At 32.9% G+C, this 27144-nt stretch overlaps 1 long non-coding RNA gene, 2 other non-coding genes and 1 pseudogene across 3 annotated transcripts; 2 read left to right on the top strand and 2 right to left on the bottom strand.

Moving 5' to 3' along the window:
- Positions 1-443: 443 nt before the first annotated feature.
- LOC115881917 lies at positions 444-980 on the top strand. Its single transcript, XR_004050104.1, has 3 exons — positions 444-509; positions 574-679; positions 853-980. It is a non-coding gene; the product is annotated as an uncharacterized LOC115881917 (long non-coding RNA).
- Positions 981-17506: 16526 nt separating this feature from the next.
- Positions 17507-17613, top strand: LOC115881925. The gene has a single exon (XR_004050113.1). It is a non-coding gene; the product is annotated as a U6 spliceosomal RNA (small nuclear RNA).
- A 7857-nt stretch (positions 17614-25470) lies between these two features.
- On the bottom strand, positions 25471-25577 carry LOC115881926. Its single transcript, XR_004050114.1, has one exon. It is a non-coding gene; the product is annotated as a U6 spliceosomal RNA (small nuclear RNA).
- Positions 25578-26188: 611 nt separating this feature from the next.
- On the bottom strand, positions 26189-26250 carry LOC115881927 (annotated as a pseudogene).
- Between the last annotated feature and the right edge of the window lie 894 nt (positions 26251-27144).

Below are 27144 nucleotides of genomic sequence, written 5' to 3' on the forward strand. Positions count from 1 at the left end.
ATAAACAACAACTGAATAGGCACAAGTACTTGACTAGAACGTCTGAATATAAATGCTGATAAGGAATATAAATGAATACTAAACAAAAATATATGCATGTGGTCTTCTTCATTTGTATATCTGCTTGCATTCCACCTACAAAAAAAGTCCATATACAGTGAGTCTAAAATATTATTTTGTCCAAAAAATTAGCTTCTAGAAACCATATTGCGGTGTAAGGTGTTATTTATTTATTTTTTTGCGTGCATTAGTGTGGATGTGAAAAAATAAATTAATTTTATACTTTTAGAGATTATTTTAGAATTATGGATATAATAACTTTGTACTTATTATTGTAGTAATGAAACCTCAGACAAGGATTTACCTTAAGAGGATTCTATGTTTATTTTCTATTGTATATGAAGTGTTATCTACTTTGTAATTGATTTTTTGCAACTTTTTGTAATAGAACAAGATTAGAAGATGTAATTAGACTGATCTTCGTAATCCCAAACGTCTCAGGATATCAGGTAAGTTTTTATGTATTAAACCGTTGGCAGTAATAATTATTGGCAAAATTTTTACGGTTTTTAGATTCCAAACTCTCTTCAACTCAACGCTTAGAGCCTCATATTTATCTATCTTTTCTTTGTATACCCTACCTATGTTATCATCTACAGGAATCGACACGTCTATAATGGTAAGTTCTTTATTTTCCTTTTCCAACAGCATGATATCAGGCCTATTATTGGGTACTAGTTGATCCGTAATTATGCTCATATCCCAATAAAGCTTAGCAGAATCATTTTGGATTATTGCTTTAGGCTGGTATTTATAATATGCCTCTTTATTTTGGACTATTTTGTGTTTCAGACCCAGTTGTTGGTGGATGATTTTGGCTACTTCATTGTGTCGGTTGAGGTATTCCGTAGGAGCCAAATGAGTGCAGCTTGACACTATGTGCTGGATTGTTTCCTCCTGTTTGCACCCCATGCGGCATGATATATCAGGTAAGTTCTCTTTTAATATGAATTTCCTATAGTTTTTAGTTAGAATTACTTGGTCCTGTATTGCTGTCAATGCCCCTTCAGTTTCAGTAAATAAATATCCCTGTGTTAGATAAAGAAATGATTCTTCTTTTGCTACTTTAGGATTTTGCAAACTGTTATAGAACCTACCATGCAGAGACTTCTTTTGCCATGTTTCTTTAAAAGTTTGTGGTATGGGTTGGTCTTCTCTAACATCTGAAAGTGATAGTGGTGATAACTGCTTATCTATTTGGATTATTGCTCTAATTAATGGATGGTTTTGTCTATTGAAATATTTACATAAGCTGTTTTTTTCTTGTTTTAAAGCCAACTCTAAATTGGTTAGACCTCTACCGCCCTTGCATCTTGGTAAATATAGTCTTTCTATTGCAGATTTTGGGTGATGTATGATATACTTTGTTAGAAGCGTTCTTATTTTCTGATCTAGAGCTTGTATGTCTGTAGGAGTCCAGGCAAGAACTCCGAAGGTGTAAGTGATAGTAGGCATAACCCATGTGTTTATAGCGTTGATTTTGTTTTTGGCTGTTAATTGTGTTTTTAATATTGTTTTCAATCTGTGGGTCATTTTCTCTGAGTATTGTTCTTTATTTATCTTCTGGTTTATAACAAACGACTCGGCAAATCCTAAGTACTTATATTCCCCTTTCAAATTGTTGATGACACTTCCATCTGTTAGTCCAATATGTTCTTGTTTTTCTACCTTTCCTCGCACAACATGAATGGCAGCACACTTACTCAAACCGAACTGCATTTTTATTCCCTTGCTAAATGTAGAGACTATCTCCAAGAGACTATGCAATTGTTGTCTTCCTTTTGCATATAGTTTGAGGTCGTCCACATAAAACTGGTGTGAGATATCTTCTTCTTTATTTATTTTGTACGCATAAGGGCTAGAATTTAGTAGATGACTTAAGGAGTTTAAAGCTAAACAGAACCATAGGGGGCTTAAAGAGTCCCCTTGGTAAATTCCCCTTTTTATGTTTATATGCTCCGTTTGGTAATGCAAATGTGCCGCACCCACATGCAGTTTTGTTTTCCTAATTGTCATGAGTGTTTCTAACAGTCGTACAACTTGGGGATATATTTTATATATGTTCAATACTTGAATAAGCCAGGAGTGTGGTAGTCAAAAGCCTTTCGGTAATCTATCCACGCCATTGAAAGATTTCTCTTTTTAAGTTTTGCCTGCTTAGATACAATACAATCTATTATGAGATTTTCTTTGCAACCCCTTGCTTTATTTTTACAGCCATTTTGTTCTCATGCCATTAGGTTTTTGCTATATATATGTTGTGAAATTTTCTGTGATAATATTGATGATAAGAATTTATATACATGATTCAGGCACGTTATTGGTCTATAATTTTTTGGTAGGCTTGGGTCCCCTGATTTATTATTATTGTTATTTGTGATTACAGTGATGTATATATACATATGGTTTTGTAACAAATTGCTCGCTATGTTACGGCAAATGCTGAAGTTCTGTAAACCTTAATCAAGCCTTAATCAAAGCACGTCTGTTTGGAATTTTGGGTGTGAGTCTTAGGGCAGATTTCTAAAATATAATATGTATTTCCTTCGGCCACACACCCGCTTTATCCGGCCCCTGAGAGCGACCCGAAAGTACATCGTAATAGACTCTTAATGATTTTAGTGCAATATAAAACCTTTTCTATTTAATTTAAATAATTACAACTTCTCTCAGGTTACCTCCATTTTACGACCATCGGGGTTCTATGATCGGCCTGACCAGTAAAAGGCCGTGACTAATTTTCATAAAAGGAGTGCGAGACGCCGACTGTATTATCCTGGTTCCGTTTTATGGTCACTTTATGGTACTTTTACGAGGAATATCACGTGGCGGCCACATTGCCGCCTTTGTAGTACCTATCCGGCTGAACCATGACTAGAAAAGAATACCGCAGAAAATAACTACTTTTTTTCTATATCTTTTTACAACACAATAATGCGAACTTCTTAATTACATTATCAAGAGAAAACTCAGCTGCTTAAGCTGACATAGTTTTGTTGGCATTATTTCATAAATTGGTCATAAGATCAAAAATGGCCTATTTAAGGACAATGCGCACTATCCATTCCGTATCCGTTCCGTATAATATATTTGCAGCTACATTAACATTATGAACCGACGACGCGATGTCTACAGACAGTTATAGCAAGTTATAGCAGCCCGGGGAGGCAATACATCACAATGTAATAATATTTCAAAAAATTCCAAATTGTTGGCGGCAAGTTCATTTCGCTGTTAAAAATTAACAGAAAGCACGTATTGATATGCGCCAAATAACAAAATGCTCAGGAGACATGGTTTTGATCGAAAAATAACGTTTTAGAAAAAGTTACTCACAAAGTTATTGCACAGGGTGTATTAAAGTTATGGTAAAAAACAACCCTTCAATTAATCCTGTATAAAAAGCCAAATACTAAAGATTATAAAAACCTGAGTTTACGAATTAAAATTGATAGATTTATCTACAATTTGCAAAAAAAATAATGAAAATAGGGCTAAAACTAAAAAAATATAACACTTTAAACTCGACGAAAATATTCTCTGTTGCGTTTTTTTGCATCTGAGTGTATAAATAAGACATCATATTAAACATTGGACCACAACATTGGACTACTTGGTATAAAGTAGAATTAGCTTAAAACGTGAGACAGTTTAGAAAGTGCAGGCATTATTAAAATACAGGGTGGTCCTAACTGTATTGCGGAAATTTTGGCAGCATATTCTGCAGATAAAAATAAGTAAAAAAGTTCGTATAAATGTATGTCCGAAAATGCTTAGTTTCCAAGAAACAGGGTGTAGAAATTTCGATTTTTTCCAAATAATTTCTGAAGTAACGTCAATATTTCGATGAAAATTGGTGTATGGGAGTATTTTGATATGAGAAATTTGATTTTGATGTCAATATGACTCCTGTTTATAGGGGGCACCACCTACATGTTTTTTAACTCTTTTGAAGAGTAATAACTTTTCGTCCATACCTGTATAAAACTACTGAGTGAAAAAATAATATACATTTTGATTTTTTACGTAAAAAATGTTTCTTCGTAAAAATCGCTACGAGCAACCATTCTGAAGATAATTAGAATGGAAACAGTAATGTAGTAGTATGTCATTATTGACAAATGTAGTAGTGTATAAATGTATGTAGTATGTCATTATTGACAAAAAATAAACATATGTTGATTAGATAGTTATTTGACTGAAATGATAAATTTGGGAGTTTTTATTTTCTTAAATTAATCATAATTTTTTTTTGTTCGAAAAAATAATGATAAAATAGTTTCTGTTGAACTTTTGGCACAGTAAAAAGTTCAAATTTATTATTTCCGTATAATAACTAGTAGTCAACATGTTTAATTTATGTCAGTGATGACAGGTATTGATAATTTCGATTCCAAATATCTCGAGATCCATTAGTCGTAGCAATTTTTACCAAGAGACCTTTTTTACGTAGAAAACTTCGTAAATTTATATTTTTTTAATCAGTAGTTTTATACAGTTATGGGCGAAAAGTTATTACACTTAAAACCAGTTAAAAATATGTAGATGGCGCCCTCTACAAGTCAAAGCCTAAATGCCTAAAGAGTCATATTGACATCAAAATCCAAATACGTTTAAATAAAATATACGACGGCCACCCCATAAGAGCAATGAGAGGATTTACGTCCCAGTATTGAAGGAGGACAGAAATTCGAGTCGAATGGTTTCAAGACATAGGTTCATCCTTGTTTAGTCAAACCTCCTACAACACAAGGATAGACTTATGTAGGAAATGCATTTAAACTCTATAGCCATCCTTCAACATCGGGAGAGGAATTTAAGCGGTACCTTCCGTATACTTTATTTTCAACGTATTTGTCAAAATCCAAATTTCTCATATCAAAAAACTCCCAGACACCAATTTTCATCCAAAATATTGACGTTACTTATTCAGAAAAAAATCGAAATAAAAATGAAACTTACACCCCCTATATCACCCAACCCTGTATCTCTGAAACTAAACATTTTAGGACATTTATTTATACTAACTTTTTTACCTATTTTTATCTGCAGAATATGCTGCCAAATTTTCCGGAATAGAGTTTGGACCGCCCTGTATATTTTATGGCCTGTGTCTCATGAATCTTAGAATCATGAGAAATCTTAGAATTATGAGAAAATAGGACCTCGGAACAGTGATACAAAAAAGTCATCTTGTAACTAATTTTATAACTTTTGAAAGTATTATTAATATTATAAGACGTCATACTAAACATTGGACTCCTTTGTATAAGTAGAATTAGCCTAAAACGTCAAACAGTTTACAAAGTGCAGGTTTTTTGTTTGAACTTTATTATGACGGTGCGGATAGATGTAAGTATAAAGGCGGTCGAAACGATTAAACAACACTTATTAAGGTCTGTTTATGTTTATTTTATCGGCATCTTTCATATTTTCTGTTTGGTTCGGCTCGACTCCGTTTTCAAAGCTAGTTAAACAAACGGAGCACCACGGCGGTCGCAAAAATCTGTGGCGTACCGACTACCTAAACGGGAGCCCTGTTTGTAGATTCCTTTTAGAAGGGGAGGAAGCCCTAAGGGCTGCTTCGGAGAAACGGACAGGTCTCGGGTCTCGGTAGGGTACTGTTTGTTTTTCTAATCAGCAACGGTAGGATTGTGCAGATGGGAGCAAAAAAAACGTTTCCTGGTTTGTTTCACATCGGAAAGAACACATTAGATACCAGACTAAACCAAAATATTTTGTATATTTTTCGTAAGGTATTTAATTTATTTGGTTTATTATTATTATTATTTATTCAAATTAGCTTAAGCAGATGACACTTTTAAAAAATGTGGATTTACATTTGAATTTAGTTAGGAAATGTTAAAAATATTATTAATAGGAACTAATATCTGGAATACAAAAAAAATGTTTTTCTTGGTCTAGTGACCCCAAGATGGAAAGAGATTTTATGTTTAATCTGGGTCAAAATAAAGCTCAGATTTTTAGTTTATATGTTGCAGATATGTGTATATGAATTTTCTTAGAGTGTCTTAGACTTTAGCTTTAGACCGTTAGAGGATTTCTATTCCAAGATATGGATGGAGTCTTCCAAGTTATCGAATTTCACTTTAAGTTGGTTTCCACTTGGGAAACAGAACGGGTCTAGTCCAGTGGAGCGTTTGCTCCTTTCCTAGCTAGATCTAGATCGTTTTTTATTGCCTTCTATCCCTTGGCGGGCTTGGTGACACCCAGAGTAAAAGGACTGTATTTTCTTTGCCTAATTTGTTCAGCCCGTCTAGGCATTCTTTGATGTGTTTTTTGATTGTTTCCTATAGTTCCTAAGTTTCCGATTAGGAGAGTTCGAATCAATCGACCGAAATCTAATTCAAAGTAATTAGAAAATGTAAAAATATTATTTAAATTAATGAGATGAATAGGCTTCATTGTTGTCCCACATTAAATTTCTTCTCTGAACAATTTTGTTGTTAATTTTAATCTAAACACTGCTTCGAGAGAAATAATTTTCTTTAATCTTGTTTTTATGATAAACAAATATATAATATATACTTATTCTAGTGTACGTTTAATGCCTCGAAGAGAAGAAGGAAATTTATCGCCTTGCGTGAGATGTCAATATATTTTTTCTCTCGCGTTAGTCAGAGATTAATTAAAGATTGGTTTTTAAAACCAATAATAAATAAAATTTACCAAGTTTGATCTATAGACTTTATAGATTGTAGTACATGCACAAAACAGGTACAAATGTTCTGTGGTACATGTGTTTGTGATTTAGTATTCGAGTTCGGAATACTAATATATGGAAAATAAAGCTGGTCGTATACAGAAAATGCATTCTAATAAAAAAAACAACACTGGAAATAGTAGAAGAATATATATATTAGGCAGAAGTAATAAACTAATACACAGCTCGGGATCTCTGCTACGAGAAATCAACAGAAGAATTAAGTTAGCATGCAGTACTTACGGAAAAAACTCAATCATATACAAATCTAAAATGCTACTTTATTTAAAGAAGAAAACATTCGATCAATGTGTACCACCAGTCATGACCTATGCATGCGAAACTTGGAAACTTAAAAGGGACATTATATGGAAACTGTAGTCTGAGCACAACACTCAATGGAACGAAATTTGCTGAGAATAACCTAGAAAGACCGTAAAAGAATAGAGTGGATACGATAAAAGACCCAGGTAATAGTGCCATCCACAGAATTAAATCCCTCAAGTGGTAATGGGCAGGGCACTTGGCAAGAAGGAGAAGGACGGACAACAGATGGACTACAAAAATTACAGCATGGTACCCACGAGAAATTAACAGACCTAGAAGAAGGCCAAACTTGAGATGGGACAATGCTATTAGGAAATTCTCAGAGATAACTTGGGCCTGCATAGCCAACAATATACAACAATGGGCACAAATACAAACAGAGTATCTGGATATGTGAGGGAGGCTACATCATAATTCGAAATGGTTGAATAAGCTGAAAATGATAATGATGATGATGACGATGATACGGTGTTTTCTGCTATAAAAATATTCTTGGTTTTGCTTTGCTAAAATTATTACCTTTTATTATTTAAAGTAATACCACTCCACTATTATTAAAAATCATAGAAATAAAAAGAACAGGTAGGCATAAAAGTAAGGCATAATTAATTATTTGGCGTTGGGTTGGATTTTTCTATTGTATCTACTCTTCAATGTGCATTTTGCATCGTCTATATTATCTACATAATGAAAATAAACAAGCGTATTACATTTCAACACTGTATTAAACTATTTAAAGGGGACATTTTGATAGAAAAATACTCTACCCCGAAAGAAAACCAGATTTTTTCGTATTTTATGATTGGTTACAATTATATATATATATTTATATATATATATTGTTGTTTCTTTACTAATAGAGTTTAGAGATGTTTTGGACGAGACAATATTATAATTTGATAAGATTACTTCAATTAGTAACTATAGTAACAATGATATTTAAATGATGCCATGCAAAGATGTCATTGATAGTAAATATTTGTTTGCTTAGTGTATAAAGTTAAATTATTAATATATACATTTGCGACGTTTATTGTCTACTAAATGATGATTGATACTTGGTGATATTTTTGATCAAACCCTTTGCAACATAATTAATGTACTAATGGATTATGTACCTACCTGCTATAGTTTAAAAATTCTATACGAAAAATATCATCAATAGGACCCCTATTTTTTGAAATATGAATAATCATGAGTTGCAAATTTATGCATCGTTCAACAAATAGACAATTAAAACCTTCCGAAAAGGGTTTGAACCCTATACGATTTCGATCCGTTTGATTTCGATCACTTTAAGATTTTAGGGCTTTATTGCTTGGTCATGTTCAGGTGCAGGTTCAAATAATATCTATTACTCGTGTGAGAGATATACAGAAAATGGAATTTTCAGTATATTAGTTTACATCTAGTTTTCTCGCTACAATAATTATATATCTACTTATTACAATTATTTTATTTTAGAGAAAAACTTGTTTCAAACTTTCTAAATAACTAGTTAAATAAAGAAAGTTTTGATTATACCTTTCATTTTCCGTCACTTCCTGTTTCACCAGAAATGACTACAACTTTTGATTTTTAAATGGCACCCTCGATATTTTTTTTACTCGATAGAAAATAACACTTTGAATAGAATGACATATCACATGTCAACTTTTGTCATTTTCGGATATGGTTTATTTCAAGTTTATTTGAAATTGAAACATGCTGCCGTTATGAACGACAATTTCATCATAACGACTGTATTGTCAGTTGTAAGAAATCCGGGATTTACTCTTTAAACCCGAAAATAAACCCCAGTCCGAGATGAACCAAAATCGACGAAAGTTATTCGTTCTCTAAGTGTTTCTAAAAAGATCTAAAAAGATGGTGGCAAAATTTGTCTCAAAAGCGGGTCATAGTAGCAACAATTCCTCTGGAAGATCAAGGAACTATTACTGCTGATTGGTTATCTATTTGTTTTCCGGAAAGGCTGGAATTAATTGCAGAATTTTGCAAAACAAACCCTCAACGACGAATGATCCTCCACCAAGACAATGCTACAGTAAGCTAAGTTCCTAAACTGCTCGAAAAGCAACTGAGTTTTTAATGCTAAAAGACATCGAATTGTTGGATCATTCTTCATACAGTCCTCCGACCTAAGTCCTAACGACTTATTTACTTTACTTTTGCAAAAATTAAGAATGATTTAATTTAAGAATGAACTCAGTTTTCAAGGTACAAACAAGCTAGAGGAATAACTGCTTTCAGAATTTGTTCCAACAGATGCAGAATTGCATTTCTCTTCGTTGAGAGTAGTAATACTCAAAAAAGAGTGGTAAAAACATATTCTCATATTTTTTGTGTATAGTGTTTAAAATATAATATCTACTGCTTTTTTCTGCCTTTATCTTCTATATGCAAAATATAAAAGATAGCGCTGGTATAGAAACTCCTCTAACACAGCTAGATGAATCTTAATTATGAAGCGTTAAATTTGATTATAATAGTAGCTTAACTAAAATATATCCTAACCGCAAATCTCATTTATAAATGTATTTTGCTACCAGTGGTGGATACAGAGGGGGGCCCATGAGGCCCGGGCACCCCTTAAAACCTGTAAATTGTGTTAAATATTAGGCTTTTGGGTTAAAAATGGCGCCCTAAAAAGCATATTCTACATTACTTTTTATTTTGGGCCCCCCCTATAAAATAAATTCCTGTATCCGGCCCTGTTTGCTACTAAACTGTAAAAAGACGACAGATAACTTCTGACCATATATTTTTTGTTTATTTGTTTTTATCTTTCAGACAATAACCACATTTATTTCGGGTGTTTCAAGTGCACTTGAATAATTCTGCTGGCTTCAAATGAGGATATAAAAACGTACGATTGATTTTTAAAGCGCGTTTGAACCTTCAAGTCAATCCCACTTTTTTCTGAGATTGTCTTGAGTGAAGCTGGATTCGAATCGAATATAATATGGATCGTATTTTCCTGCAATTAATGTAAAATAAACCGTGGCGGATTAGGATCTGCTTTAAGTGGAACTCGCTTGAAACACTCGAAATAAACGTGGTCATTGTTCGTAATATCATCATTGGGAGATCTTCTTTTAAAGCCGGCTTCTTTTTGGAAGCACGTAGCTGTTTATAAGCATATAAAGTTTTTAGAATTCTTACCTTATATGTCTATCTCTAAAATTACAACAATTTTTAGGACGGACGTTACGTTTAAAAATGTAACTTTACGTTCTAAAGGCACTAAAATGTTTATTACTTGGAAATAGGCGAGATAAGGCAAGCAAAGAAAGGATGAAATATTAAATGTAAACATATCTAGCAAGGTGAATATCATCATATTTTTTGTGAAAGCGTTTCGAAATTGACAGTTTTTGATATTTATTTGAGATTCGACATGACATTCTTTTATTCACTAGTATCTAAAAGTGACACTTGTTTAGGCACCAGTGCCTAAAAGTTAAAAGTAAAAAATGAAACGTTAGAAACAATGACAATATTTATTTATTATAAATCTTAAAGGTTCAATTATTTAAATTATTAAAGTGAATACAAGATGCATCCAACTTTTCGTCTTTAAGAGAAATACAAGTTGTAGGAGTCGGAATAAGTAAATTTCTTGTACTGATAATGCTGGTAGCTTCTGCTTCTACGTGAACTGCTTTTAATTTCTTATTTGGCGTATGTCCATGATTCTTGTTCTGTCCCATGATTCTTTTTGCTATTTCGGTTTTCTGTTCAATTGAATTTTCAATGTAACCTTCAGCAACCGAGCTTGATCGCCAACCTCCATGCCGCTTTAAAACTGTTATGTCCGCTCCTGAATCTGCCAGCATTGTTGCAGAGCTGCGCCGGAAACAATGACCAGTGGCGTTGGAGAGTCCAAGAAATTCCGCTATCTTTTTTGGCATACCCCGATACTATAATTGTATTGATTCCAACTGGCAGGGTACAGCATTGATTTTTACGATACGTCAAGAAAAATCGCTGGTGTGTCACATTGAGTGGTCTAAGTTTTGCATACTTACGAAATATATATATATATATATATATATATATATATATATATATATATATATATATATATATATATATATATATATATATATATATATACATATCTGGAACAAATGATTAAACTGAAAAGAGAAAACCAAACAGTATAAGATATAAACTGAAAAGAGAAAACCAAACAGTATATATATATAAAAAATATAAGTCGGTTCAGAACGTTCTACGACGTTTTCCGACACCTAACCTCCACTCTTGTCTATTTAGCCAGAGATCATCAGCTATTTTCTAGTTCTTTATCCACACCCTCCCTCCAGCTTCGTCGCGGCCTTCCTCTTTTATTTCTGCCTCGAGGTGTCCGCATTAAAATTTGTTTTGGTATTCTGTGATCGGGCATTCGTTGCACATGACCAAACCATATGAGTTGTTTTGTTCTTATGTCGTCCGCAATTGTATGTGCTGCTCCCATAATCTTCCTTACTCTGTTGTTGATCTCCTCCAGTAATCCATTTCGGTCGCTAATAGCATGTACTCTGTTCTGCTTTTCATCTGCCATACTTCGCTTCCGTAAGTTATTATGCTTTTCACTACCGTATTATATATGTTCTTCTTATTAGCTTTAGAGATTCCTTGATCCCACAGTACACCATTCAACATAGATATTGCCCTTCTGCCTTGCATTATTCGATCTTTTATACCCTCGTCGAGTTTTCCATCGTTAGTTATTTTTAATCCGAGATATTTATATTTGTCACAGTTTTTTATCACGCTTCCATCCTCTAAGACTAGGTTCTCTTGTGTCCCCCTACAGTCATACATTCAGTTTTGGTGATATTTACCTCCAACCCCCATTTCTTATACTCCTCTATCAGCTTCCTTGCCATATATTCAAGGTCGTGGTGGTCTTGGGCTAGGACTATCTGGTCGTCCGCAAACAATAGGGTGTATAGGGTGTCCTCATTTATTAGGGGGATTCCCATTCCTCTACACTTAAGCATCCATTTTTTAGTGCTTGTTGCAGGTATATTTTGAATAGTATAGGAGATAGGCAACATCCCTGCTTGAGGCCTTTTGTAATTTTTATGCTTTCTGACAATGAGTCTCGTATTTTTATTCTAGCTGTGGTGTTCTAGTATAAGTTCTTAACTGCTTTAAGTAGGTTGACATTTATATTAGTTATTTCCAACGTTTCCCACAATTTATTTAATGGTATGCTGTCATAAGCCCTTTGGAGGTCTATATATAGTAAGTGTACCTCTTGATCTTTTGCCGTTTTTTTCTCTAAGACCTGTGTTATGGTAAACAGATGATCTACAGTAGACCTTCCCGCTCTAAAACCCGCCTGTTCTTCTATTTCTATCTTTTTATATTTATTTTCTATTTTATTCTTTAGTATCTTTCCATATATTCTACTTGATGTATTTGTCACTGCCAAGCCTCTATAGTTTGCACAGTCTTCTCGATTTCCCTTTTTTAAAAATCGTCGTGATATATGAGGTTTTAAAATCTTTTGGTACTTCTGCGCCATCTATGCACATCTGGAAGAGTTTTGTTATATGTCGGTACAGATTTTCCGTCCCATATTTTATCAGTTCTCCTGGTATATCTCCCGGGCCTGCGGATTTACCATTTTTTAAATTTTTACATTACTTACTTCTTTAGTTGTTATTCTGAGGGGAGATGCGGCTACTGTTATCCTTTCTTGTGTTTCTTTATCTGTCTCAAAATATGTTCTGTTCTCGGTAAGTAATGTTTTAAAATACGATTCTCATTTGTCCATTGTTACTGTCGATATTATGTCCTTATTTTGATTTTGTCTTAATTGTTTTATCATTTTCCAGCTTTCAGTACTTTTTCTTCCACCCAGATAAGTATTGATTTTCATACATTGTCGTTCCACTTCTGTGTTATTTTGCGTCTGACTATTGCTTGAATTTTTTTATATTCTACTTTATCATTGTCACTATTTGTATTTAAAAATTGTTGATATTTTTGTCTTTTTTCAGTTATAATACTTTCTATATCTGGATCCCATCAATATGGTTTTTTACTTTTAGTATATTCATAAGGTCCCAAGGCCTCCAGCGCAGCTGAGTGTATACTGTTTTTAATGTGTTCGTGATATATTTCGAGGTTTTCGAATCTTGTATTTATTAATTTCTCATCTAGGCGTTTTCTGTATAGTTCTTTTGTACTCTCATTGTCAAAGCTATCTATGTTATATCTCTTTTGTTGTTCTTTGTTGCTTTTTTGTTGTTCTTTGTCTTCCATATTTACATCGGTTCTTCTCGGTTTGTGTACTATTGTAGCTTTGAGTAGATTATGATCACTACCACACGTGGCTCCTCTATACACTCTTACATCTTTTACTTTTAGTTTGGAGTCTTTTCTAATGATATTATAGTCAATTATAGATCTTAATCCCCTTGTATTTTGTATCCATGTGTATTTGTGTATATCTCGATGTTGGTAGAATCCATTCATTATTTTTAAGTCATTCTGTTCGCATAAGGTTATTAGTCGATTTCTCCGTTGTCATTTTTTGTATCTTCTCCATAGGGTCCTACAACTTGGCTATCTGTACTTTTGCCAACTCTGCAGTTCAAGTCTCCTAGTATAATGATTTCTCTAGTTTTTCCCACTTCTGTTATTTCGTTATTTAGATCTTCGAAAAACTTGTCTTTAACATTTACTAAAGAGTCATCGTTTATACCATATACCCTCAAGATAGTTATTCTATTTTCATGTACAGTCATATTTATCTTAATGATTCGTTCACTGATAGCTTCCCATGAATGCACATGTTTTCTAAGGTTTCTTTTTATAAGTACAGATACTCCTTGTTGTGCTCTTCAGTCTTTAGATACACCACTGTAGAAATGGTCATATTGGCCCATGCTTACCGATCCTTGTCCTTTTTTCTTTGTCTCTGCGATTATCGCGACGTCTAGTTTTAGATTTTTAATTTCTATCATTACTTCATTTATTTTCGTAGTGAGGCCCTGTACATTCCATGATCAATAACTCATTGTCCTTTTCCGTTGCTTAAGTCTGCTTTGATTTTTCCGTCCAGTTCCGAGGCTTTGGTTAGGTTTTTTAGCATTTGTAGCTTTTACGGGTTATAGGGAGCTAGCCTATAGCCCCAACCCTCCTCCTTTATCCGGGCTTGGGACCGGCAATGGCCCCCTTAGAGCTACTCAATTCACTCCTTAGAGACCGCAGGCGGAGTTTCTTCGAAATAATGTAAGAAATTGATACCATCTATTGGTCCCTCAGTAATTGTAAACACTCTTGGAAAATGAGTTTCTGTATTCGGAATCTTCACACTAATAAATGACTGACAATCTTTAATGGCATCTACGGTTAAAAACGTGATTTCTTCCCTCCTACATGCTCCGAATACTCCAACGAAGTAGCTAACAGGAATTCTTTGTCATCGGCTTCTTTCATAAAGCGTTCTATTTCCAGTTTTGTAAATACTTTTGACTTCTTTGCCTGATATCCGGAAGCTTTTCTTTTTAAAAATTAAAGTTTTGTGAATTTGCTAATGTCTCTCGTTTCTGTTCAGGTAAATCATGGTGCCGAGCATCGAATATTTACTCCACAGAGTTGACGGCTTTAAGGTAGCGGATAACTTCAGGAAATAGGCTAGCAATACCTTTTTTGTGAAATTCTCAACATACTGCCGTACTGTATACGATATAAAGACAGCTGTTTTATTGATTACCTTTTTTCTAACTATTACAAAAGTTTTCAGAATATAATATCACCCTCGTTTAGATGTCAAATAGCAAAACCCCGAAAATAAAACTCGAAAGGTACTGATCCCGATTATTTGTCAGTTAGCTTTTCCCATTTACAAAGAAAAGGTTACTCTTTCTTCTACAGGAAAGGGTTAGATGGAACACGTAGTAAAACTAGCATCAATAGCAAACTAATTTTTAAAATATGAATAATCATGAGTTGCAAATTTATGCGTGAATCCACATATCAACCATTAGGATCAATCGAAAAGGGTTTAATTTTTTCCATCAGATTGATTTCTATCGTCAGGGAGATAATTTCTTTCAAGAATCTGCCTAGTCACTAAGGTGGTGATCAATTCATACGTATCATTAAGAATGTAACGGTAGCACACTGTAAGAGACACACGTGATCATTATAAAAAATGGTCTAAGAATACTATTTCCGTAGAGGGAAAAATAAAATCTTTTTAAGATTCCTATAAAGATTATTAAATTATCGAAAAACAGGGTAATCTTCAAATAATATGACGTGTTTTTAGTGAGTTTAGTGTTTAGTAATAAAACTTTTGGTGCATATTGTTTTTTTATTAATAATTTTATCTCAGGTGTCACTTATTAAGTAGATATACTGGGTGTTTTTCGAAAGTATAAATATAATATGTAATAAAAAAACGAGATTTTGTATGTACGTATATGTAATAAATCAAGATTGATTGGCGTACTGAATTAGTTTCTCTCACTTCCTATTTTAGCGGAAACGACTACAACTTTTGATTTTTAAATGGTACACTCGGTATATTTTTAATTTATTTTATAATTTATTTTATAGAAAATGGTCATTCAGATATATCATATGTCAACTTTTGACATCTTCGTTGAGAAAAAATAGTATTTTAAATTTTAATGCCATGGATGTGATAAAACCAAATTTTTTAATCTTAAATCAACTTTTCCGAATTGAACAAGGGTGGCTCATTATCATAATTGGAAAAAGCTTTTTTTAGCAATAGTTTGGTAACCATATAATAGCTATATCGAGTCAAATTTTCGTTATGGACACGAAAACACTAATGACACATACATGACACTCTAGATTAAAATTAAAAATATAATTTTTTAATCAAAAAGTTGCCATATGAGATGTCATTCTATTCAGAATGTAATTTTTTATCAAGTGAAGTAAAAAATTATCGATTATTGTTCCATTTGAAAATCAAAAATCAAAAGTTGAGCTTTATTCAGAACCTCGAAATCAGTGGAATAAATTAGTAGTTTCAATTAGCCTTAGAAGTTTGTTCACTTAATTTTAATGTAAGCAGTCAGACCGTCATCGTCATAATTAGTGGTAGTAATTTTCAATTAGTGGAAAAAGTTAACGAACCTTTGACTTTTCCATACTAATTATACTTCAAAATTTGCGAGGAATGTCATTTTGGCCTTTGATTATCACCCGTCAAAAAAATTTTGGTTAGCAATAAAAAGTTTATTGTTTATATAAGCTAAATATTATGCTTTCTCTATGGATATAACAGACTATACCTCAAGCTGTTCCTAGGATATATATTTTATTAATTTTAATTGCGTTTTTTAGACATTGTGAATGATCGTAAACTAAAAAGTATAAAGTGTAATTAAAACCACTAATTTATTCCACTAATTGGGAGGTTCTGAATTAAGCTTTGGAGTTATTACCAGTGAAACAGGAAGTGCCCGAAATAAGTGAATACGTCAATCAATCGTCAAATTTCGTTTTTTTTGTTTAAAAAAATAAAAAAGTTATAGGAATGAGCCATGTATCTAACACCCGGTATTACTAGACTGTATTTTACTAGGTTTCCGCAATTAAACGATAAGTTAAGCTGCAGGGGCCTACAGTAATCCGCCATGTTAATATTTTAGGTAAAATTAATATTGGAAGCTATATTTGTATATTTTTTTAATAAATCTGAATAACCCATACAGGGCAAGAAAAAATTGTTTTTGTATAATGCCACATTCAACACCTTTACAGGTCCTTTTCAATAACAATATTACTGAAGAAGTCTCATCGTCCAACTTTGTATAGGTACCGATTTTTTTATTTTCCTAGTATTAACCCCCATTCATACGTAAAATTATATGGAGAATGCCATCGATCATCATTTCCAAGCCAACTGGACGGCGTTTTTTTTTTCGATCATACTGTACTTTACTTTGTCTTTTTAGTAGTATTATAGTAACATCTACTGTAAACTGTAATAAGAAAAAAACATTTGTAAAGACTATTTCACTAATACAATAATTAAAAAAATTGGAAACAAAAAATATTTTATTAAATTGTTTTTCATTTTAATCTTCAATGATCCGATCGTTGTTTTAGGTTCAAATTCAGTAAGACACGCAGGAGAGGATTTTGTGTTTCGGGTCATATGATTGATAGGGTCACGTGAGGTGACCGAGTCAATCACGGGTCTTTCTAAAGATTCGATCATTGTGAACGAATCATTCACGAACGACACATCTCTACTAGACGGAGCTCTACCTAGCGTCGTTACCCTCTATAATAATAGATGGCGCTGTCGGAATGGTGGTCTTAATATCTCACTACTCGTTCCCGACTGAAAATAAGAATATATACCGCTTGAAAATAAAAGCAGATGTACTCGCTTCGGCGGTACATATACTAAAATTGGAACGATACAGAGAAGATTAGCATGGCCCCTGCGCAAGGATGACACGCAAAATCGTGAAGCGTTCCACATTTTTTGGAACTTTTTTTTTGTTTTAATGTTTAGTTTTAGTTTATCCTTTATTAGAAAATAAATTATTTCTATTATATTATTACAGTTTCTTATTTTTTTATAACAATATTGCTATGTTGGCGACTTCAAATAATTGCTCTGTGGAAGATAATTTAAATTTTTCCAAATGGGACACTTCCAGAAACACAAAAATTGGATTAGCCTGCACATATTTACATTCACGTGCTATGAGGAAGATGGTTAATCTCCTATTAATAACCAGTGTTGTTACAAGGGCAAAAATGTTTGTACTATAAATGGTGTCGAAATCGCTCTTACCCTCTTTATTTACCAAGTTTTGGTACGTCTAACGTCTAAAGACAGAAGACAGAGTTCAGGTAGGATTAAGTAAGGTATTCGAAACTAATAGCCGCCGACACGTTGGCATTATTTGAAATGCAGGTCGTATAGGAGCATGCCACCTGATAGAGGATGCAACCTCATAGGAGTATGATCTGAATTAAACCCTCAGTTCCTAGCAACCTGCATTTCAAATCCACGCATCGCGTATCACCGTTCGTCTAAAAATGCATATGTATACAGTACGTTTGTCCGTTCTGTGCTCCGGGGTATCCGTGAGAGGGGAAACGATATTTTCTCGATGTTTTTCGTAAAAAATTAGACGACGCGTCCCATCAATAAAAATTCGACAAATTTGCAAGTAGCCAATAAAGTGAGTGGGCGGAGCGATTTGCGGTGACGCACTCGTCAAATCGACGTATAAAATATATTGCTGTTTATTTAAATGTTTTTTGCCCGCATTCCTTTCATAGACACAGATCCAGCAGATGTACAGTACGTGGGTTTAAGTTTGGGTTAGTTTTGGTTTGAGAAGAAAGAATTGTACATTTTTTCTTGCAATTGTACCTATGTACTCCTTGACTATCAAATGTACCTAAAATAGTACAATTGTACTTATTGTAACAACACTGTTAATAACTGATTTATTCAGAACCAAAAGATTACTAATGCCTGTCTTATACAAGGTGTTCCTTAATGACATGCTAATATTTAAGGGGGTGATTCTAGAACTAAGAGAAAAACGTCATATGAATGTATGTCCTAAACATCTTAATTTCTGAGATACCTACAGATGGCGGTAAAATTTTGTAAATTTTTTTTTCATAATATCTTTGATTTTATTATAGATATCTTTATGAAATTTGATACACATCTTCTATGCATCAAAATACCTTTTTTGGTCTACAAAATGTTTTATTTATTTTTTCTTATAAAAAAACTGAAATTGAAAATAAAAATTATTTTCAAAATCTCCACATCTCTTGATTTTTTTGGTCCGATGCATAGTTTTTGCTTAAAAAAATAAAGTCAGTTTACTTCAGATGTCAAATAATTTTTTTTTGTATATCAAAATAAGCATTTTGATGCATGGAAGACGTGTATCAAATATAACATCAGAGATATTTTGAAAAAAACAATAGAACATTCTATCGCCCTATATCAAAAAAGTTAAGATGTTTAGGACATATTTATATTCATATGAAGTTTTTTTTTAGAATAGGTCCAAGAATAACCTCCTTAAATATTAGCACGTCATTAAGGAACACCCTGTATACAGCAAATACAAATAGCTGTTCGAGGCTAATATAAAGTAATATACATACGACAAAAGGATATTATATCTTGTAGTTTTGTGACTATACTTTTTGAAAAAAAAACAATCATATTTAAGGTGACTGAGTTATAGAATTAAAAAGACTTTTAGACATAAGCAAATTTCTTACAATTACTATACTTGTTACAATTGTAAATTTTGTGTTGTAGGCCCCTAGTCTTTCTCTGATATAAAGTTAAGACTCAGTAATTCAGTAATTAAGTAATTAATGTTTGGCACCAGACACTTTTCCTGTACCTACCTGTACCCTGTACCGTCATAATATTTTATTGCCTCTATGTTTTTCTTTGAAGTAAGGAATTGAATTGTAATAAACTTCAATGGTCTAAGTAAGTAGATCTTCAAAATATTCTTCAAGGGTGTAATTACTTCCTTTCAAGGAGCGCGTGCATTACCTAGAAATAAAAGAAAAAAAATTACATTTTTCAGGTAACTAATGGTTATTTTATGTTATGCATCAAACTTTACACTAGATATTTAAGGGACAACTTTATTTCTTTTTTCTTTTAAATTTTTAATTAGACAATTTATATTGATTGCTAGACAGTGACTAGAATTTAGAATAAGTGGGAGGGGGGTTATTCTCTGCGACCTTAGAGATCTATTGTGTCCTCCTTTCTTGAGTTATAACTCATCATACAGCCCCAGGACTTCCTACGGAGACCCGTGTCCTTCACAGTCGAGGAGCTACCAAAGCTACGACCCAGGCCGGGTAGACGAAACGGTAGCTTGTGTCGTCTGTTGGGTTTAGAGGTAGGACGTAGGCTCCCGACCCTTGGAAGAGGTGGTAACTTGTATGCCACTTACGGAGGATGGTCTCACGCAAGTGTCAGCCACCTCTCCTGTAGTTCTCTTTGGGTTTGGCCCCTTGGAACTTTCATTGTTACTGTTCCCAGTGTCGCTAGGGGGTTTCCCCACAGCTTCACCGGTGATGTTTTTATTACTATTATTACCAGATCTTATAGTGTTCCCATGAGTCGCTAGGGACAGTCGGTCCACTTCTACAGAGCCCCGCATGTAGAAGTAAGGGGTAAAATACAGGGTGCCCCCTGATGCCCCAAGGTTGAGGCTGTCCGTAGCCCCACCCGGTATCGGTATATGTCTTGGTGCAATTCCCTGGCCACGACACTACAGTCAGGGACGAGACGATGAGTGAGATGTTTCTTAGACCAAGCCAAGTGCTAGGGGCGATTCCCCCCAGCACCTGACCAGGAGCTTCCCCACCAACGACAAGGTCTTGCATCTCCTAGGGGAAGTAGACAGAGACTATTTTAACAGTCATCATCCAAAAATCGACAGAACATAATATCCTTGTTTGTACAGGGTGGTCCGAACTGTATTCCGTAAACTTCGAGAGCATATTCTGAACATAAAAATAAGCAAAAAAGTTCGTATAGGAAATGTATGTCTTAAAATACGTTGTTTCGGTGATCCAGGGTGTAGAAGTTTCATTTTTATTTCGATTTTTTCTAAATAATTTCTGAAGTAACGTCAATATTTGGATTAAAATTCGTGTCTGGGAGTTTTGTGACACGAGAAATTCCATTTTGATGTCAAAATAACTCCTATTTGTAGGAGGCGCCACCTACATGCGTTTTGACTGTTTTGAAGAGTAATAACTTTTCGTCCGTACCTGTATAAAATGTCTCTTGGTAAAAATCGCTACGAGCAACCGTTTTCAAGATATTTAGAATGGAAATAATCAATACATATCATTATTGACAAAAAATAAGCACGCGTTGAGTTTAGTTATTTGACTGAAATAATAAATTTTAATTTTTTTAAATTAATCATAAATTTTTCTGCGAAAAAATTATTATTAAACAGTTTCTGTTGAACTTTTGGCACAAAAAAAAATTAAATTTATGGTTTAATAACTATTTAGTCAACATGTTCAATTTATGTCAATGATGACAGGTATTGATAATTTCAATTCCAAATATTTGGAGAACCATTACTCCTAGCGATTTTTACCAAGAGACCTTTTTTATGTAAAAAGAGTTGTAAATGTATATTTTTTTACTCAATAGTTTTATACAGCTATGGACGAAAAGTTATTACTCTTCAAACCAGTTAAAACATATGTAGGTGGCGCCCTCTACAAGTAGGAGTCATATTGACATCACAAAATCAAACTTCTCATGTCAAAAAAATCCCAGACACCAATTTTCATTCAAATATTGATGTTACTTCATAAATTGCAAAATAAAACACTAAATCACCACAATACACCAAAACACTTTTACTTTTACACTGGACGCGCGTTTCGCTAACCATGTTAGCATCATCAGCAGATGATTAAGAATGAAATAATTTGGAAAAAATCGAAATAAAAATGAAACTTCTACACCCTGTATCTCCGAAACTAAGCATCTTAGGACATACATTTATACAGACTTTTTATTTATTTTAATCTGCAAAATATGCTGCCAAAGTTTCCGGAATGCAGTTCGGACCACCCTGTATATTCTTTATACACAATTTGCTCAAAAAATATTCTTTAATAATGCCTTTTTTTTAATTTACTGTTTTAAATATTTACAAATAGAAAAAGATAAAGACTGAATTAAAAAAGAAAATTAAATACTTAAAAATCATCGTTATTTTGATTATTTGATTTTCGCTACCCATGGCAAATCATAAATTTAAAAAGAAATATCTGAGCCAAATAGCGTAATATAAAACTTAATTAATGATAAGCGAGACTGGTCTTGGTCTTGGTCTTGCACAAAAAGCAAGATCTACTAGTGCAAGCATGCAAGTCTTTTGCGGTTTTGCAGTCAAAAATAGTGTTTTCCCGACTATTGCATAAAATTTTAAAGAAAGAAATAATGCTAATTCAATATAATATATTGAATAATAAAAAATAAATTATTTTTCTTTAAAGTTTTTCATATTTACATTAAATCATTAAAAATACTATGAATTTATTTTAAGATTTTCTATGTAGAGAGTGCACCTAGTAAAAATCTATTAAAAATTGTAAGACTTGGTAAAGTCTTGCTAGGTTCTCGAAAATATTATTAATTTTATATTTTAATTAATTAAATATTTAGTTTTATTAAGTCTTATGTATAGTTAAAAACTACCCCTGGCAGCAAAAAGTTATATAGCGTTTATCAGCGTTCATATACGGCCTAAGTTTTTGTTTATATTTCTCAAAAATGGGGCTCAAGCCTCAATTATCTACAAACTATATGTAAATTTACTATAGCATAGTTTCATGCATTTGAATATCCTTACAATGACATTCCAAAAAAATCTAACGGTGGTGTATTTAAATGACATATAGGTAGATAATCCTTCTACCTGCCATTAAAAGAGGAAAGTTTTTTGCTACGATATTTTAAGGTTTTATGTTTTTTATGCTTTTCAATTAGGCGCATGCTAATAAGCAGGTGTTGAATAAGCAAAAACAGAGTGTTAATCTAGGAAAAAAATACTTTTTTATTTAATCGGATTCAAACCATCTTCAGTTAAAAAGGTTTCATAGCAGGTAGAATTATATTTCAAATACAGATTTAAAATTATCTACATATATAAAATGCTAATGTTTATCTGTGTCGTCTCTACTGAAGTAACGACTTGCTCTAGAAAGTTGCTTTTTTTTACTAAAAGATAGCTAATTTGCTCTTCTATAAACTGTCGTCGCCGGATTTTTTGTTTTTCATTTAATTAAAAAAAAATAAATAAATTTTTTTTTTCAAAGGCTTAAACTAGTAATTTATAAATCTGTATGTTATTAGTTATTATTACCATAACAGACCAGAGTTAAAATCCGACCAGAGTTAAAAAATTTCTAAATATTAATTAATTATTATTATTCGTATTAGGTATAAATTATAGGCTGTTGACTCTCGGTGGCACAGTTGAAAACATGATATCTTATAACTGTGTGCGATAAATAATGTACCAAGTACTAACTAACTTCGAAAAAGCAATTTTTGTTGTCTTTAATTGAGGTGTCAAATTGCAAAACCCGCCTTATCCATTTTTTTAAATGACCTATTGATATACAGTACGTCTGTCCGTTCTGTGGCTACGGGGTATCCGTGAGAGGGGAAACGATATTCTCTCGATGTTTTTCGTAAAAAATTAGACAACCCATCCCATCAATAAAAATTCGACAAATTTACAAGTAGCCAATAAAATGAGTGGGCGGAGCGATTTGCGGTGACGTGCTCGTCAAGTTGACGTATAAAATATATTGCTGTTTATTTAAACGTTTTTTGTCCGCATTCCTTTCATAGACACAGATCCAGCAGACGAACTGTACATTAATAGTGTATTCTAAAATCTACATAAACATAGTCCCAAACTGCAGCAAAAGTCCCTTATTCCTGTATAACGATATAAAATTCACTACAAATTACGTTACTGCAACAAAATCCGTTTTATCCACTTATATTTCCTTTTTATGTCATTATTGTTGCAAATCCCGCATTTTTTCATGGGCTTTTTACACATATAGTATTACAACTGAGGTCTTATCCATTTCAAATCTTTACCTAATTTTTATAAAATAGTTAAGATGCAAATATCTTGGTGTTGCAAACCCGCAAAACAAAACGCACACAAGGCCAGTAGGCAAGCGAGACAGCGACGCGCCGATTTAACAAAATAAATAATTTTAAACCTGCCGTCATTTCGTTAATTATTATCGTATCGTGTTGATTTTTGCATAGAAATACTCACGAGTCTTTAGCGCTTCCGACAAGCCTAAATAACTGGATTATTTTTGATATTTTCGATTTGTTTACATTGCCCGAGCATATTATAACTTTGAGATAAAAATCTCTGTTATAAATTTTAAAACTGACCGATATGAATACTATCATTTAATTAGTTATACATTTAGTTACAACATATTCAAAATTTAGGTCTATCGGTTTATGCTAGCAGTAATAACGAGTATAAATAAAAATATGGTCAGTACAACGCTCGCCGTTTTTAGCGCACGTTCAGCTTTGGTTTTAATTTTAGCGTTATTTTTACAGAAAATAAATTCTGAACTTTAATCAAATGACAAGAACATTATCATTGCCGATATCTCCTGGTTATAATGTAGTTCTTTTTTCAAAATATTGCATTGTTTTAGCTTAAAAAAAACTTGAATTATGCGGGGTTTTTTTGCGATAGCTACCGGAGCTGCGTTAATAAAGAGATGGCTATGTACGTCAGTCATAGCCACAATAGACTGTAATTTTACCTCGTCACGAGATTTTTTGGAAATATTGCACTTCCATTTATCCGGATTTCTACTAAATTTTGACCTGTCTTTTCGGTCGCATTTCCCTCTATTTAATAATAAATAATTTAAAAAAACGCAGAAATACTACTGGTAGTAAACAAGCTGTGGCAAAAATTTTCTATACTCCGTGTAAACAAAAGACTATCGCAAATACTGTCTTTCGATTGACGTACATAGCCATCTCTTTATTAACGCAGCGCCGCGCCGGTAGCTCTCGCAAAAAAGCCGCATAATTCAAATTTTTTTTCTAAGCTAAAACATTGCAATATTTCGAAAAAAGAACTACATTATAACCAGGAGATATCGGCAATGATAATGTTCTTGTCATTTGATCAAAGTTCAGAATTTATTTTCTGTAAAAATAGCGCTAAAACTAAAACCAAAATTGAACGTGCGCTAAAAACGGCGAGCGTTGTACTGACCATTTTTTTACTTATACTCGTTATTACTGCTAGCATAAACCGATAGACCTAAATTTTGAATATGTTGTAACTAAATGTATAACTAATTAAATGACAGTATTCATATCTGTCAGTTTTAAAATTTATAACAGAGATTTTTATCTCAAAGTTAAAATATGCTCGGGCAATGTAAACAAATCGAAAATATCAAAAATAATCCAGATATTTAGGCTTGTCGGAAGCGCTAAAGACTCATGAGTATTTCTATGCAACAATCAACACGATACGATAATTATTAACGAAATGACGGCAGGTTTAAAATTATTTATTTTGGTAAATCGGCGCGTCGCTGTCTCGCTTGCCTACTGGCCTGCCCGCGGCCACGCGCTAAGGTCGTTGTGCAATCCGGACGCTCAAATTATAAAAAGATAATGGCATGTAATGAACGCGAAATAAAATGACATAAGAAAAAATATAATTATAATATTTTAATTTGAATTAATAATTATACGTAGTCTAAAATTTAAAGTTTCAAAAAATGTGGAACGCTTCACGATTTTGCGTGTCATCCTTGCGCAGGGGCCATGCTAATCTTCTCTGTATCGTTCCAATTTTAGTATATGTACCGCCGAAGCGAGTAGATTTAGTGGTATTTTTAAGCGGTATATATTTTTATTTTACGGCGGGAACGAGTAGTAAGATATTAAGTCTACTATTCCAACAGCGCCATCTATTATTATTTATTAAGACTAATGACAGTTTATCAATTTTGAGCGGCCGGCAGCTCTATTTCACTATAATGCTAATGTAAATGAGAAACTATAATTGATCTCAACCAGTCAAAAAAGTCTTTTGACTGGTTGTCGTCCTATACGTGGATTTTGATTAAAAAAATTTTATACAGGATGAGTCTTAAATAAGTGCAAATATTTTCAGGGTTAGTTCTCAACAAAAGAAACATACCTATTATCTCTTTACCGTTTTCAAATAAGTCCAAAACAAGCGAGCTATTTTACTTTGAAAATTGAAAAAATATATTTTTTGTTTACGTTATGAGAAACACTGGATTTTTTTCTTGATTTTTCTTTCATGTTAATTTGTTCTACTACCTATGTTGCCATATTATCAAGATATTATGTTTTTAACTTAAAATTTAAAAAAGATTCGAACAAATTTTCAATATTTTTCTTTCGCGAAAAAACCTCATAAACGTGTTTCTAGGGTCGAAATAGTACCGTTGGTTGGTACCGTTGGGCCATGCTAATCTTCTCTGTATCGTTCCAATTTTAGTATATGTACCGCCGAAGCGAGTAGATTTAGTGGTATTTTTAAGCGGTATATATTTTTATTTTACGGCGGGAACGAGTAGTAAGATATTAAGTCTACTATTCCAACAGCGCCATCTATTATTATTTATTAAGACTAATGACAGTTTATCAATTTTGAGCGGCCGGCAGCTCTATTTCACTATAATGCTAATGTAAATGAGAAACTATAAATTGATCTCAACCAGTCAAAAAAAGTCTTTTGACTGGTTGTCGTCCTATACGTGGATTTTGATTAAAAAAATTTTATACAGGATGAGTCTTAAATAAGTGCAAATATTTTCAGGGTTAGTTCTCAACAAAAGAAACATACCTATTATCTCTTTACCGTTTTCAAATAAGTCCAAAACAAGCGAGCTATTTTACTTTGAAAATTGAAAAAATATATTTTTTGTTTACGTTATGAGAAACACTGGATTTTTTCTTGATTTTTCTTTCATGTTAATTTGTTCTACTACCTATGTTGCCATATTATCAAGATATTATGTTTTTAACTTAAAATTTAAAAAAGATTCGAACAAATTTTCAATATTTTTCTTTCGCGAAAAAACCTCATAAACGTGTTTCTAGGGTCGAAATAGTACCGTTAAAAAATTTGCACTTTTTACGACTCACCCTGTACAGGGTGATTCAAACTTCCCGCCCTTGGCTTATAACAGGAAAAGGAATATTGCAAATACAAATTTTGAAGACAGGATTTGAATGGCAGTGTGTAAGCTACATTTTTTCGTATTTAAACATTTTTCAACTTTTTTCAAAACGGTGGAAATGACGTCAAAAAAAATATTTTTTTCACAAAGTCATCATTTTTCTTCATATTCTGAAAGAACATATTTTTAGGTACCTATAGAGAAAAACTTTTTTAATGAAAGTTGTTTAAACA

This window comes from Sitophilus oryzae, unplaced genomic scaffold (assembly GCF_002938485.1).
Source record: "Sitophilus oryzae breed Bouriz unplaced genomic scaffold, Soryzae_2.0 scaffold_1744_pilon_pilon, whole genome shotgun sequence".
NCBI lineage: Eukaryota > Metazoa > Arthropoda > Insecta > Coleoptera > Curculionidae > Sitophilus > Sitophilus oryzae.